This window comes from Somniosus microcephalus, chromosome 15, assembly GCF_052327205.1.
Source record: "Somniosus microcephalus isolate GS21.2 chromosome 15, FLI_Smic_1.0, whole genome shotgun sequence".
Classification (NCBI taxonomy): Eukaryota; Metazoa; Chordata; class Chondrichthyes; order Squaliformes; family Somniosidae; genus Somniosus; species Somniosus microcephalus.
The window spans coordinates 73,753,531-73,769,109 of NC_141001.1; the positions used below are offsets into that span (position 1 = coordinate 73,753,531).

Consider the following 15,579-nt stretch of genomic DNA (forward strand, 5'->3'; position numbering starts at 1 on the left):
ACTTTCACATATTTAACGTAGAATATCTATTCCAAATAAATTCAATATAATCAGGTCTATTCTGGAGACTGACGAGCCCAACAAGTAATGCTCAAGACATCCTGCATTTATCACCTCAAGCATGGGGCAATTACCAACCAGAATAGTGGCCTGCAGTGTTCTTTACTGTGCCTGTTTAATGGCACATTATTTCACTGTTTAAAATTTCACAGTGTGTGCATGTGGCACTGCATTTTAAATAAATCCATTTCTGTTTTATCACTCAACATGAAATTTTAATCTTCATCCTAAATATGGCAATTTGGAGAAAGAATAATAAAGTGATTTTAGCAACGGGTGCACAGTCACCAAGTGTATTCATCTGCTCTCATCTGGGTCATTCATGAAGTGTGTGTAGAGACTGTTGGATACCTTTCTCAGAGCATAATTAAATTACTAACAGTTCAGTTGGGTAAAGAGATTTAGAGAAAATCAGGGTAGTGTTTTACACATAAAAACAGAAAATGCTGGAAATACTCAGCAGGTCAGGCAGCGTCTGTGGAGAGAGAAACCATTGACGTTTCAGGTCGATGACCTTTCATCAGAACTGGAAGAAGTTAGAGGTTTAACGGTTTATAAGCAATTACAGAGCAAGGGAAAAGGGGGTAGGGGAGGGTGGTGCGGGTGGGCAGGGTGCAGGAAAGAACAAAATGGAAAGTCTTTGATAGGGTGGAGGGCAGGAGTGATTAAATGACAAAAGGGATATTGGTGCGAGAGAAAGGGACTGGTAAAGGGAAAATAAATTCAATGAAATATATCAGGAATTTTTAAAAAAATGATAGTATCAGTAATGGTGACCATGTAACTGCTGGATTGTCGTAAAAACTCATCTGGTTCACTAATGTCCTTTAGGGAAGGAAATCTGCTGTCCTTACCTGGTCTGGCCTATATGTGACTCCAGACCCACAGCAATGTGGTTCACTCTTAACAGCCCTTTGAAATGGCCTAGCAAGCCACTCAGTTGTACCAAACTGCTACGAGAAACAATAATAAGAATAAAACTGGATGGACCACCCGGCATCGACCTAGGTACTGGCTTCAGACATGACAAAGGCACACCCAGTCTAGTTGACTGTGCAAAGTCCTGCTCACTAACATCTGGGGGCTTGTGCTAAAATTGGGAGAGCTGTCCCACAGTCTAGTCAAGCAACAGCCTGACATAGTCATACTCATAGAATCCTACCTTTCAGCCAACGTCCCAGACTCCTCCATCACCATCCCTAGGTATGTCCTATCCCACCGGCAGGACAGACCCACCAGAGGTGGGGGTACAGTGGTATACAGTCGGGAGGGAGTGGTCCTGGGAGTTCTCAACATTGACTCTGGATCCCATGAAGTCTCATGGCTTCAGGTGAAATATGAGCAAGGAAACCTCCTGCTGATTACCACCTACCACCCTCCCTCAGCTGATGAATCAGTACTTCTCCATGTTGAACACCACTTGGAAGAAGCACTGAGGGTAGCAAGGGCACAAAATTTACTCTGGGTGCGGGACGTCAATGCCCATCACCAAGAGTGGCTCGGTAGCACCACTAGTGGCCGAGTCCTGAAAAACATTGCTGTCAGACTGGGCCTGCAGCATGTGGTGAGAGAACCAACACGAGGGAAATACCTAATTGACCTCGTCCTCACCAATCTACTTGTTGCAGATAAATCTGTCCATGACTGTATCAGTAGCAGTGACCACCGCACAGTCCTTGTGGAGATGAGGACACCCTCCATTGTGTTGTGTGGCACTACCACCATGCTAAATGGGATGCATTCAGAACAGCTCTAGCAGCTCAAAACTGGGCATCCATGAGGTGCTGTGGTCCATCAGCAGCAGCAGAATTGTATTCCACCATAATCTGTACCCTCATGGCCCGGTATATCCCTCACTCTACCATTACAATCAAGCCAGGGGACCAACTCTGGTTCAATGAGGAGTGTAGAAGAACATGCCAGGAGCAGCACCAGGCGTATCTAAAAATTAGGTACCAACCTGGGGAAGCTGCAACTCAGGACTACATGCATGCTAAACAGAAAAAGCAGCATGCTATAGACAGAGATAAGCGATCCCACAATCAACGGATCAGATCAAAGCTCTGCAGTGCTGCCAAATCCAGTTGTGAATGGTGGTGGACCATTAAACAACTAACGGGAGGAGGAGGCTCCATGAATATCCCATCCTCAATGATAGTGGAGCCCAGCACATGAGTGCAAAAGACAAGGCTGAAGCGTTTGCAACCACCTCCAGCCAGAAGTGCCGAGTGGATGATTCCTGGAGCATAGACTGCTTGGGCCGAAAGGCCTGTTTCTGTGCTGTATATCCTATGTAATGTAATCCTATGTAATCACAGAAGCCAGTCTTCAGCCAATTCGATTTACTCCACGTGATATCAAGAAACGGCTGAGCGCACTGGATACAACAAAGGCTATGGGCCCCAACAACATCCCGGCTATCGTGCTGAAGACTTCTGCTCCAAACTAGCCGCGCCTCTAGCCAAGCTGTTCCAGTACAGCTACAACACTGGCATCTATCCGACAATGTGGAAAACTGCCCAGGTATGCCTTGGCCACGAAAAGCAGGACAAATCCAATCCGGCCAATTGCCGCCCCATCAGCCTACGCTCAATCATCAGCAAAGTGATGGAAGGTTTCATCAACAGTGCTATCAAGCGGCACTTACCAATAACCTGCTCACCGATGCTCAGTTTGCATTCCGCCAAGACTACTTGGTTCCAGACCTCATTACAGCCTTGGTTTAAACATGGACAAAAGAGCTGAATTCCAGAGGTGAGGTGACATCAAGGCAGCATTTGACCAAGTGTGGCATCAAGGGGCCCTAGTAAATTTGAAGTTAATGGGAATCAGGGGGAATAATCTCGACTGGCTGAAGTCATACCTAGCACAAAGGGGAATGGTTGTGGTTGTTGGAGGTCAGTCATCACAACCCCAGGACATCGCTGCAGGAGTTCCTCAGGGCAGTGTCCTAGGCCCAACCATCTTCAGCTGCTTCATCAACGACCTTCCCTCCATCTTAAGGTCAGAAGTGGGATGTTTGCTAATGATTGCACAGTGTTCAGTTCCATTCGCAACAAGATAATGAAGCAGTCCATGCCCGCATGCAGCAAGACCTGGACGACATTCAGGCTTGGGCTGATAAGTGACGAGTAACATTCGCGCCACACAAGTGCCAGGCAATGACTATCTCCAACAAGAGAGAGTCTAACCACCGCCCCATGACATTCAACAGCATTACCATTGCCGAATCCCCCACCATCAACATCCTGGGGGGTCATCATTGACCAGAAACTTAACTGGACCAGCCACATAAATACTGTGGCAACAAGAGCAGGTCAGAGGCTAAGTATTCTGCAGCGAGTGTCTCACCTCCTGACTCCCCAAAGCCTTTCCACCATCTACAAGGCATAAGTCAGGAGTGTGATGGAATACTCTGCACTTGCCTGGATGAGTGCAGCTCCAACAACACTCAAGAAGCTCTACACCATCCAGGACAAAGCAGCCTGCTTGATTGGCACCCCATCCACCAGCTTAAACATTCACTTCCTCCATCACCGGCGTACCGTGGCTGCAGTGTGTACCATCTACAAGATGCACTGCAGCAACTCGCCAAGGCTTATTCGGCAGCACCTTCCAAACCTGCGATCTCTACCACCTAGAAGGACAAGGGCAGCAGGCGCATGGGAACACCTTTACCTGCAAGTTCCCCATCAATTCACACACCATCCTGACTTGGAAATATATTGCCGTTCCTTCATCGTCACTGGGTCAAAATCCTGGAATTCCCTCCCTAACAGCACTATGGGAGTACCTTCACCATATGGAAGATAAGGGCTCATGGGGTTGCGGGTAACATATTAGCATGGATAGAGGATTGGTTAACCGACAGAAAATAGATAGGGATAAACGGGTTATTTTCAGATTGGCAGTCTGTAACAAGTGGGGTGCCGCAAGGATCAGTGCTTGGACTTCAGCTATTTACAATCTATTATTGACTTAGATGATGGGACCGAGTGCCATGTATCCAAGTTTGCTGACGATACAAAGCTACATGGGAAAGTGAGCTGTGAGGAGGACACAAAGAGCCTGTAAAGGGATATAAACAGGTTAAATGAGTGGGCAATAAGGTGGCAGATGGAGTATAATGTGGGGAACTGTGAAGTTATTCATTTTGGTAGGGAGGAACAGAGTATTTTTTAAATGGTGAGAAACTATTAAATGTTGGTGTTCAGAGAGATTTAGGTGTCCCCGGGCAAGAAACACAGAGAATTAGCATGCAGGTACAGCAAGCAATTAGGAAGGCAAATGGCCTGTTGGCCTTTATTGCAAGGGGTTGGAGTATGAGAGTAAGGAAGTCTTGCTACAATTGTACAGGGCCTTAGTGAGACCACACCTGGAGTACTGCGCACAGTTTTGGCCTCCTTATCTAAGGAAGGATTTACTTGTCTTAGAGGCACTGCAATGAAGGTTCACTATCGATTTCTGGGATGAGAGGGTTGTCCTATGAGGAGAGAGTGAGTAGATTGGGCCTATACTCTGGAGTTTAGAAGAATGAGAGGTGATCTCATTGAAGCATTCAAGATTCTGAGGGGGATTGACAGGATAGATGCTGAGAGATTGTTTCTGGCTGGAGCATCTAGAACTAGAGGGAATAGTCTCAGGATAAGGGGTAGGCCTTTTAAGACTGAGATGAGGAGGAATTTCTTCACTGAGGGTTGTGGATCTTTGGAATTCTCTGCCCCAAAGGGCTGTGAATACTGAGTTGTTGAGTATATTCAAGGCTGAGATCGATAGATTTTTGGACTTTAGGGGAATCAAGGGATATGGGAATAGGGCAGGAAAGTGGAGTTGAGGTCGAAGACCAGCCATGATCTTATTGATTGGCGGAGTAGGCTCGAGGGGCCGTATGGCCTGCTCCTGCTCCTAATGCTTATGTTCTTATGTAGGCACTGCAGCGGTTCAAGAAGGTGGTGAGCCACCACATTCTCAAGGGCAATTAGGGATGGGCAATAAAAGCAGAACCATTACCAGCACCTGCTGTCCGAGAACAGGGAGCGGTGGTCATGATCTCAAGTAGTTGAACACAATGTTGAGGCCGGAAGACTTTAAAGCGCCTAATTAACATGTAGTGCTGAGCCTCGAGCTTGCGTTGAACTTCTTTGGAACAATGTAGGAGGCTGAGGTCAGAGTGGGAGTGGGATGGAGAATTAGAGTGGCAAATGACTGGAAGCTCAGGGTCACACATCCGGACTTAATGGAGGTATTCAGCAAAGCGGTCACCCAATCTGCGTTTGCTCTCCCCAATGAAGAGGAGACCACATAGTGAGCAGCGAATATAGTATACTAAGATGAAAGAAGTACAAGTAAATCGCTGTTTCACCTGGAAGGTGTGTTTGGGGCTTTGGACGGCAGGAAGGGAGGAGGTGAAAGAGCAGGTGTTGCATCTCCTGTGCTTGCACAGGAAGGTGCCATGGAAGGGGAGCGGGTGTTGAGGGTGATTGAAGAGTGGATCAGGGTGTCACGGAGGGAACGGTCCCTTCGGAATGCGAAAGAGAGCGGGTTAAACTGTTTTAGCTCACGTAAACATCGGATGCAGGAGGTTAACTATAGCTTTACAGTGGTAGAAGCAGAATCCATAATAACTTTTAAAGGTTAAATGGCAGAGGAATGGGTCTAAATAGACAGCTGTATTAGAGCGTCAGCACAGAAAGTGGCCGATTGGCCTCCTCTTCAGGTGGTTCTATGATTCTTTGTAGGCCGTGATGATGACCCTACTAAGCATTAAAACTCCAGTTTTGGAGCACCTCAAAACCAAACGCAAGCAGTAAGGAAATCATGTAACATCTCCCTCCCTCACCCTCAACACAATTGTTACGTTTATATTGGTTTAGCGCTGTGCTAGTTGTGCCGGTTCCCTATGTGTGAGTCTCGTGCAGCCTTCAGCAACCCCAAAGCCAACTTGTTGGAATTATTGAGACCGAGTGGGTGGCCGGTTAACCCAAGAAGTTCACCACACATTTGAGTCGCAATATTTGACAGGGCCTCTACGTCCCAGTCTGTAAAATGAGATTCAGAAATTCTGGGGTCGATTTTAACTCACCTCCGCCTAGTGGAAACCAGGTTGGGGAGGGGGGGGGACAGTTAAAATGGCGCAGGACACTTACCCACTCCTTTCCCCAATCTGGCAGGGATCTCTTGAAATATGCAGATCGGGCTGCGATGACATAACAGGGCCCGATCTGTTATTTTAACCTGAGGCCTGAGCGGGGGAACAGTGGTGGCCTTCCTGCAAGGCAAAACCTGCCAAGAAGAGGCCCAGCAAGGTACGTTTTCAAAAATGTCTTTTAGATTCTTTGTGAGCCAGTGGGAGCAGGAGTGCTTCTCTGGCGCCCACAAGGAAACCTTGGGCCTCCCCTGCCCCATGCTTCCCTCCCACCAGCCCCCTACCCTCCTCCATTCCCCAACGGGGTTCCCCTCCCGGAGCACTTAGCTTGTGCTGGGAACCGTTCTCCTTGGTCCCCGGAGGCGGCCCCACCGCGTTCAATTTTAACAGCCAGGCAGCTGCTTCCCCGTCAACCTCCCAGTCATCTTGGCCAGGAAGTTGGCATGTTAATGAGGCCCAGCCATTAAAATTGGTCCAGTCAGGTTGCTACTGCTCCCAGATGGGCTGGTCGCTCGCTTTGCCACGTTCCAGCCCGGGAATGAAAAAGCCGCATCAGTTGGACCATTTCAATGATTTCACTCTTCCACTTTTGGATAAATGAAATGTTGTTGTTTATGTTGGTTATGTGCTAATTTAGGGGCTTGAGAAGGTACCATCCATTGTAACTCGTTTTATAACTTGCATTTTTATGGCTTTAAGCAACCAGAGCGGGACAAATATCCTTGCGGGGAGGTTTGCTAGCACTGTTCGGTGGGGTTTAAACTAAAATGGCAGGCAGTTGGGAACCTGAGCAGGGAGACAGAGGAAAGGAAAACAGGGATAAAAGCAAAAGATAGGAAGGAGAAAAACAAAAGTGGCAGTCAGAGAAATCAACGGTTTAAATCAAACGTGGCCACAGTAAATAATAATTCTAATAGGTCTAAGAGCGTTAAAAAAACAAGCCTGAAGGCTTTGTGTCTTAATGCGAGGAGCATTTGTAATAAGGTGGATGAATTGGCTGTGCAAATAGAGGTAAACGAATATGATTTGATTGGGATTACGGAAACGTGGCTCAAGGATGGCCAAGACTGGGAACTCAACATCCAGGGGTATTCGATATTCAGGAAAGATAGGCAAAAAGGAAAGGGAGGTGGGGTAGCATTACTGGTTAAAGAAGGGATTAATACAATTGTAATGAAGGATATTAGCTCTGATGATGTGGAATCTGTATGGGTAGAATTGAGAAATACTAAGGGGAAAAAAACATTAGTGGGAGTGGTATATAGACCTCCAAACAGTAAGGCGGAGGTTGGGGATGGCATTAAAAGGGAAATTAAAGAAGCGTGCAATAAGGGCACAGCAGTCATCATGGGTGACTTTAATCTACATATAGATTGGGCCAACCAAATTAGTAACAATACTGTGGAGGAGGAACTCCTGGAGTGTTTACGGGATGGTTTCCTGGACCAATATGTCGAGGAACCAACCAGAGATCAGGCCATCTTAGACTGGATATTATGTAACGAGAAAGGATTAATTAGCAATCTTGTTGTACGAGGCCCCTTGGGTCGGAGCGATCATAATATGATCTAATTCTTCATTAAGATGGAGAATGAAGTAGTTGACTCAGAGACAAGTGTCCTCAATTTAAATAAAGGAAACTATGATGGTCTGAGGAGCGAGTTGGGTAGGATTGATTGGGGAATGGCACTCAAAAGGTTGACGGTGGATAGGCAATGGCAAACATTCAAAGACCGAATGGATGAACTACAGAATTTGTTCATCCCAGTTTGGCATAAAAATAAAACAAAAAAGGTGACTCAACCGTGGCTAACAAGGGAAATTAGGGATAGCATAAGATCCAAGGAGAGGACATATAAATTGGCTAGAAAAAGCAATAATCCTGAGGATTTGCAGTTTAGGAGTCGACAAAGGAGGACAAAGGGATTAATTAAGAAAGGGAAAATAGAATATGAGAGTAAGCTTGCAGGGAACATAAAAACTGACTGTAAAAGCTTTTATAGATATGTGAAGAGAAAAAGATTGGTGAAGTCAAGCGTAGGTCCCTTACAGTCAGAATCAGGGGAATTTATAATGGGAAACAAGGAAATGGCAGACCAACTAAATACATACTTTGGTTCTGTCTTCACAAAGGAGGACACAGATAACCTCCCAGAGATGCCGGAGAACATAGGGTCTGATGAAAGGGAGGAACTGAAAGAAATCAGTATTTGTAGGGAAATGGTGTTAAGAAAATTGATGGGACTGAAGGCCGATAAATCCCCAGGGCCTGATGGTCTACATCCCAGGGTACTTAAGGAAGTGGCCCTAGAGAAAGTAGATGCATTGCTGGTCATCTTCCAGAACTCGATAGACTCTGGAACGGTACCCATGGATTGGAGGGTAGCTAATGTTACCCCACTATTCAAAAAAGGTGGTAGAGAAAAAGCGGGGAATTATAGACCAGTAAGCTTGACATCGGTAGTGGGGAAAATGCTAGAGTCTATTATAAAAGATGTAATAACAGAGCACTTGGAAAGCAGTGACAGGATCGGACAAAGTCAACATGGATTTACAAAAGGTAAATCATGCTTGACTAATCTACTGGAATTTTTTGAGGATGTAACTGGTAAAATAGATAAGGGAGAACCAGTGGATGTGGTGTATTTGGCCTTTCAGAAGGCTTTCGATAAGGTCCCACATAAGAGATTAGCGTGCAAAATTAAGGCACATGGGATTGGGGGCAAGGTATTGACTTGGATAGAGAACTGGTTGGCAGACAGAAAGCAAAGAGTTGGAATAAACGGGTTGTTTTCCGAGTGGCAGGCAGTGACTAGTGGGGTACCGCAAGGATCGGTCCTAGGACCCCAGCTGTTCACAATATATATTAATGATCTGGACGAGGGAATTGGATGTAATATCTCCAAATTTGCAGACGACACAAAGCTGGGTGGGAGGGTAAGCTGTGAGGAGGATGTCGTGAAACTCCAATACGATTTGGACAGGTTGGGTGATTGGGCAGAAACATGGCAAATGCACTATAATGTGGATAAATGTGAGGTTATCCACTTTGGTGGCAAAAACAGGAAGGCAGATTATTATTTGAATGGCAATAGATTGGGGGAAGGGGAAGGGCAAAGAGACCTGGGTGTTATTGTGCACCAGTCGCTGAAGGTAAGCATGCAGGTGCAGCAGGCGGTTAAGAAGGCAAATGGTATGTTGGCCTTCGTAGCAAGAGGGTTCGAGTACAGCAACAAGGATGTCTTGCTACAGTTGTACAGGGCCTTGGTGAGACCGCACCTTGAGCATTGTGTGCAGTTTTGGTCACCTTACCTGAGGAAGGATGTTCTTGCCATGGAGGGAGTGCAGCGAAGATTCACCAGGCTGATACCTGGGATGGCAGGAATGACGTATGAGGAGAGATTGTGTCGATTGGGCTTATACTCACTGGAGTTTAGAAGATTGAGAGGGGATCTCATCGAAACCTATAAAATTCTGTCCGGTCTGGACAGACTAGATGCAGGAAGGATGTTTCTGATGGCCGGGGAGTCCAGAACCAGAGGTCATAGTCTAAGGATAAGGGGTAAGCCATTTAGGACTGAGATGAGGAGGAATTTCTTCACCCAGAGAGTGGTGAACCTGTGGAATTCTCTACCACAGAGAGTGGTGGAGGCCAGTTCATTAAATATATTCAAGAAAGAGTTGGATATACTTCTTGAGGCTAAAGGGATCAAGGGATATGGGGAGAAGGCAGGGACAGGGTACTGAATTTGGATGATCAGCCATGATCTCATTGAATGGCGGAGCAGGCTCGAAGGGCCGAATGGCCTACTCCTGCTCCTATCTTCTATGTTTCTATGTTAGATACCAGAACCATGTTTTAAATTTATACTGAAAAGACCGCGAGACCCTGATTTTAACTCTGGGTGGGTGGGTAGCAGGATGAGTTTTGAAACACGCCCGCTGCCTCAGAAAACTGACCCATGGAATTTTAACCCCCGTTTATTATTAGAAGACCGCAGGCGGGCTCCTGCCCGATTCACTGATAAGACGGGAAACCCGCCCACTTTGTCAGTGTCAGCCAGAGGCCTTTTTAAAGCGGGCGTGCACCTCATGAGGTGAGGTTTCGTTCCCCTCTGCAAGATTTCACTGTTGGATTGGTAGAGGAACAAACCGATTCAGCATCAGTCGCGGGCAAGCCCGGAGGTTCTCTGAAGCCTCCCTGGAGGACCTGCTGGAAGAGGTCAGGGCGAGGAGTGAAGTTCTCTTTCCAACCACTGGGAGGAGAATCCCAAAACATCAAGTGCACCAGGCATGGAGTGAGATTGCTGAGCTCCAGGAGCATCGCACAAAGGACCTGGCTGCAGTGCAGGATGCACTTCAGTGACCTCGAGTAGCAAGGGTGAGTACAGCTCTTCACTTCTACACCCCTCTCAACAAAACAGGCAACAGTACCTTTCCCTCAGCATTCTCAACAATTCCCTCACCTCCATCGCATCCTTCACCACACAGTACAAGGGCACCTTATAGCACCTCTCTGTCATTAAAACACATACTTGCTTCTTCCTTGCTCCCTTCACAGCAGCTACTAGCACCATTCTCTTGTCACTTGCTAGCCTTTGCAGAATTACCAACTTCTCTCATGGCTCCTTCCTCACTTCACACATGTGCTTTCCATTCAACACCGCCCCATCCTGATTCATTTTGCTTCTTCTCAGTTTCAGCATCTGCACGACAATTGAAAGCCCCACACATGTGCATTCTCCTTTGTAGGAATCAGTCACTACCTCTCATCCGCTCTCTCTCTGCAGCATACAACACAAGAGAGAGGAGTAAGAGCGGGAGAGAATCAGGCAACATCACGAACCTCCCCGAGCTGGAGCACCAGTGGCCCCTCTAGAGCTGTCAGAATAAGACATTGTGAGTCAGCTTCTCTGAACAGGGTCTCTGACTGTTAGTTGCATCCCTTCATGAACCTCAGCCAGCCTCACTACATCAAGCTGTCTCATGATGTCTGTCATCAGCTACTGTCCAACCTCTCAGTGGCATCCTAACTCTTTTCCCTTTTCTCTTTTCCCTAGGTCCTTCTCGGCAACCGCAGCTCACAGAAGAAGATACCTCAGAGGAGGCACATAGCAGGAGCAGGTAGTCATGGCAGGGACAGCCCAGGAGGCAGATTGGCGAAGAACAGGATCCTCTCCCAGCTCTGCTGAGGAGCACAGAGATGAAGACTTCAGGGGCCCAACTATGAGAAGAAAACTGCTTGCCTCACACAAGCAATTATATAAGTTAATGGAAGGCCTGCCAATGAGTTTCACCAGCATTGGCTGGCAGTATGGAGGAGTCCACTTCCAGCCTGCATGGTGTCATCTTGCATGGCATCATCCCTCTGCAGTCTAAAATAAAAGGAAAGGACTTGCTTTTCTATAGTACAAAAAGAAAACACTGCAGATGCTGGAAATCTGGAATAAAAGCAGAAAATGCTGGAGACACTCAGCAGGTCAGGCAGCATCTGTGAAGAGAGAAACAGAGTTAACGTTTCGGGTCGATGACCATTCGTCAGACGACGAAAGGTCATCGACCTGAAACGTTAACTCTGTTTCTCCCTTCACAGATGCTGCCTGACCTGCTCCAGCATTTTCTGCTTTTCTATAACGCCTTTCATGACCTCAGGACGTCCCAAAGCACTGTTGCAGCCAATTAATTACTTTTGAAGTGTAGTCACTGTTGTAATGTAGGAAACGTGGCAGCCAAATTGCGCACAGCAAGCTCCCACAAACAGCAATGAGACAAGTGACCAAATCATCTGTTTCAGGTATCGGTTGAGGGATAAATATTGGCCATGACACCGACGAGAATTCCCCTGCTCCTCTTCGAAATAGTGCCGTGGGATCTTTTACATCTACCTTGGAGAGTGTGACCACCTCCAGGGACGCTGCAGCCAGGCCTTCACAATAGGAGTCAGTGTTCACAGCTGTTGCAGCTTTGGTGGAAGGTCAAATGGCTGCCATGCAGGATCTGGACTCAAACCTGTGCTCCTCCTTGGAGAGACAGACATCCGCCTTGGTAAGACTGGTGGAACACATCGGTAAGAGCTTTGAAGGCTTTACCCATCTTCAGCAGTCTGCCCTGCCGCAAATCTGTGGAAATGCTCAGCCCCATGGGAGTGGCAGTGGCACAGCAGGAGCAGAACATGTTTCCCTCTCTCAGGCTGTCAGCACATCTGCTCTCTCGCCACCCCCTTAACCAATACCAGCCACGGTACCAGAAAGCCAGTTGGACCAGACTGCCCCAGCAGCAGCCAAACTGCTGCAGTGTGCAGCTGGCATTTTAGAGGCTGGTGCTCCCAGAAGTCACCAGCGACAAACATCTCAAGGACACCCACATAAGCAAAAGCAGCCATCCACCACCTCTGCTGAAGCAGCTATGGAAGCACCATATAGGAGTAGTAGTTAATAAACCTTCTTTTAAGCAAAGTCCTATGTGTTGACAACTAGGGTGCTAAAAGAATTGACTACAATATTGTGTTTGGGATTAAAATCAATACCTTTATCACATTTGGAGTTTTGGTCTATAGTTTCTTTTCATCTGCACTGCCAGAAAGTCATTGACATAGAGGTTGTGTGAATGGTTGCAATGTTCTTTAATGTAGAATCAAGGGAGTGGAGAAGGGAAGGGGCTTTTTATGACTCTTCAGGTAAGGAGTTTGAGGAGGTCATCAAGAGCACTGCTCTATCAACTGCTTCCTGACCTCTCTAGCTTCAATGTGTTGTACTGCTCCTCCTCCTTGTGGTTCTCCCTTGCCTTCATACAATTCTTCCTCGTCTGATGATGCGTCTTACTGTTGCTGTGGCTCCTCCAACTCCAATCTTCTTTGCATTGTCAGGTGTGCAGAATGCAGCAAACTACAATGATACAGCTCACTTTGTCTGGACCATATCGTAGGGAGTCCCTAGAGTGATTAAGGCATCTGAACCTTTGTGTTAAGTATGTGTATTGTATTGAACAATTAACACAAAGACTTAAACATATAACTCAAACAGGTCTTTACTGGTTGGAGGTAGGGACTGCACGTAGGTCTTTACTTCATGCCCACAGGCGGGAACTGAGGGGAGATCAGTACCCACAGTACTATTTATACCCCTATGGCCAGGAGTGGTACTGCGTATCACTACGCCCTACAAGTAGTGCAGTCCTGTCCATAGGTTCAAAGTAGCACACATATTACATACACAACATTCCTCCCTCCTTAGCTTTACAGTCATCTCCCCATTTAACATAACGTAATAACATATATACATATATAACTTCAGGTTTACATAACAGAATAACATAGATAACTTCATGTCAAAACAGATCACAGATTCAGTCTCTGCGGAAAACAGTTCACAGATTCAATCTCGGTGGTGTAGTCGGTTCACGTTGCTGGAGTGACTCATTCAATAGTCCCTCCATGGATTTAACAGTTTGAACTTCCGAACTGAATTGGCTCCGTTCGGAGGGACCACGTGTGTGTGATCTGGTAGAGGTAATAATGGTTCAGATGGGTCATCTTCTGTTTCGACTTTTCCTTTTCTGCTTCTTGGAGACTCTCTGGGCTCCACTGTCAGCTGCCAGCTGCATGCGCAGTTCCTCCTTCTCTTCCTCCTTTTTCCGTAGTAGAGCCGCCTTCTCCCGATGTTCCGTAGACTTTCGGTGCTCCTCCATGATTTCTGTATGGTGGGAGTCGAAGTTACAAGTTGGGCAGGACAGGACATAGTAATATTCGGTGTCGTCCTGATCTAGGCCAGCGAGAGGGTCTTCTATTTCCTCCATACCCAGCTGGGCGTTAGCCAGCTTTTGTTCCAAGTCCAGACATCTTTCCTGAAGAGACTTCTTCATGCGTACCTCTTCATCCAGCTTTTTCTGGGCTTTCAGCAAGTCGTTTACTAATGACCTCATTTGAGATTTTACTACTTCAACTTCTTTTGGAGATTGATCGATCGGACTATTCAATCCCTCTACCGGAGCAGCTGTTTCAGCGGTCTGTTGTTCTACGTTGACGTGAGTCAGCGTACTTTTGGCATCCAAGGGCTGCTCTGTTGCAGTCATCTCAGTCTGTGTTGCCACCTCAGCTCTTCCAATAACCTTTGAGAGCTCCGAACCCCTTTCGTTTGAATATTGAAGTTCGTGTTCAAGTTTTTCCCATTTCAGAGTCCTGTCCTTCAGCATATGCAGGAGTTGGCTGACCGTTAACTCCTCTGACATCAGACGTTTTGTGTGCTCCTGCTCCATTTTCTCCATCAGCTGCTTCTGTTGTCTTTCCAGATTCTCCAACTCTATATCAAAGAACTCTTTCGTTGCATTCAACTCTTGCTCAAAACGGCGAAGCATTTGTTCTAATTGCTGTTGTAGTTTGAAATGGAGTTGAGTTCGAGCCCGGTGTCCCTCAGAAATGGGCACATCAGTAGACTTGCCAGACTCAGAATCCACAGTTAAACTATGTTGTTGTTGCTCAGTGGAATTCTGTGCTGAAACTTTGTCTTTTGCACCTGAGTTGGGCTTACCATCATCCGTTCCAGAGTCTGGGCCGACTATCTTCACCGAGTTCTCACTCGTTATTGTTTGTAGGAAATGCCAGTCCATATTCATTTTCCTAATCCACTCCCGTCCTAGTAGTGGAGGACCTCCTTCAGATATCACATATAAGTCCATTATTTGACTGTCTTCGCCCTTGTGGACCACTGCAACCTCTATTTTCCCGATGGGGTACACTCTTTGCCCCGTGTATGTTTTCAATATAATCCCCGTATCCTGTAGGGGAATATGTTGGAATAACTTTCCGTAATCTTTCTTATTTATGACCGTCAATGCCGATCCAGTGTCCAATTCCAGTTTTACTTGGACTCCTTCTATCTGAAGAGTGACCCAAATTGTCTGGAGGTCTGCACCCTTACCAGCGTTGAGTACTCTTAAGCTAGCCAGTTCATTACAGCTTAAGCTAGCCAGTTCATTACTGCTAGCGTCTGAATCGGACTCCTGTTCGGTCACCTTGTGTACCTTTGCGTATTTTCCTTGCGGTGACTTCTTGTTGCTGGTCTTCTTCCCTGACCTGCATACTCTAGCTATATGTCCAAGCCTACCACAAGTTCTACATTCTTGGTTTTTAAACCAACACTGGTTCTGATCATGCGTTGTCTTTCCACAACGATAACATTTGCCAGAACTCACACCCAATTTGTGTGCACTGAGCTCCGGTGACCGTAGCTGCATTACTGCCGTGCCTCTCGCTGCGGCTTCGTGTGCTGCTGCCATAGTGACCGCCTTCTCAAGCGTCAGCTCATTCTCCTCGAGCAGTCGCTTTTGTGTATCCTGTTTAAATAAACCACACACAAATTTGTCTCGTAGTGCATCTG

General features: G+C 46.7%; 1 protein-coding gene across 12 annotated transcripts in view; it reads left to right on the forward strand.

Annotated features, from left to right (window-relative positions):
- LOC147107033 (serine/threonine-protein kinase BRSK2) overlaps positions 1–15,579 on the forward strand; it is a 1,115,513-nt gene that overhangs the window by 970,607 nt on the left and 129,327 nt on the right. The gene's annotated exons all lie outside the window — the stretch shown is intronic.